Raw genomic sequence first — 789 nt, 5'->3', positions numbered from 1 at the left:
TAGTAGGTTGCTGCGCCTTGATAAAAAAGTCAAACAATTTTATCATATAAGTTTATTAAGGTGTTATTCTGTGTTACTAAGAACTCAATTTGCTATAAGAATAATAAACGCCATTATCAGTGCTATCTTGCCATTATTATATAGTTTAGTGCAATGTTATAAAGTACAGGAGCTGAAGTACTGTTATCAAAACATATTTCTCTTCAAAATTTATGCGAATGACCCTAAAGTAATATATTCCACTTTGCCATCATCGTAGCGTTTTAATCCTACCATTTTTTTTCCTGTTCCTCTCTTCAATTTCGTTTTAGTTCAGTGAAGTTATTCCTTTTCTTTCACTATTGTCGTTATCATCACGTTTTAATCTCCGCCTTCTCCTCTTCCCCTTTCGCTGTTTTATCTCATTCTTCCTATTATCGCCGTCATTTTACTTCAACTGTAACCGACCTTTCTTCTGTCGCCGAATTTAGGGTGAGGCTGAGGGTGTGAGGAAGGGTTTTCGATAGCATATTCATCATGTTCTTACTTTTCATTGCCACCGCCGTCTTATTGTAACACAACCTTTCTTTTAGTTTCTGGGTAAAAAGCACAATACATTTTGTGATTTGTTTGTTTATGTATTTGTGTATTTATGAATTTGTTGGTTTCTTAATTTTTTGAGACGAAGATGCACTCGAGAAGTTGGTGATGCTTGGTTGAGAGCAACACATCCGAATGAGATCATTGTTATCACGAACCTATCAGAAATAGATTTATCATCAAGTGTATGTCTGACTCGTGAAAGACTCG

General features: G+C 35.2%; 1 protein-coding gene across 1 annotated transcript in view; it reads left to right on the top strand.

The window, feature by feature from the left end:
* The window catches only part of LOC119592071 (fibroblast growth factor receptor-like 1), an 82,438-nt gene that overhangs the window by 59,037 nt on the left and 22,612 nt on the right, over window positions 1-789 (top strand). The window lies entirely within an intron of this gene.

The sequence above is a fragment of the Penaeus monodon genome, chromosome 29 (assembly GCF_015228065.2).
Source record: "Penaeus monodon isolate SGIC_2016 chromosome 29, NSTDA_Pmon_1, whole genome shotgun sequence".
NCBI classification, from domain to species: Eukaryota; Metazoa; Arthropoda; class Malacostraca; order Decapoda; family Penaeidae; genus Penaeus; species Penaeus monodon.
Note: the sequence above shows the minus strand (reverse complement) of the source record. Positions and strands in the feature narration are given on the sequence as shown.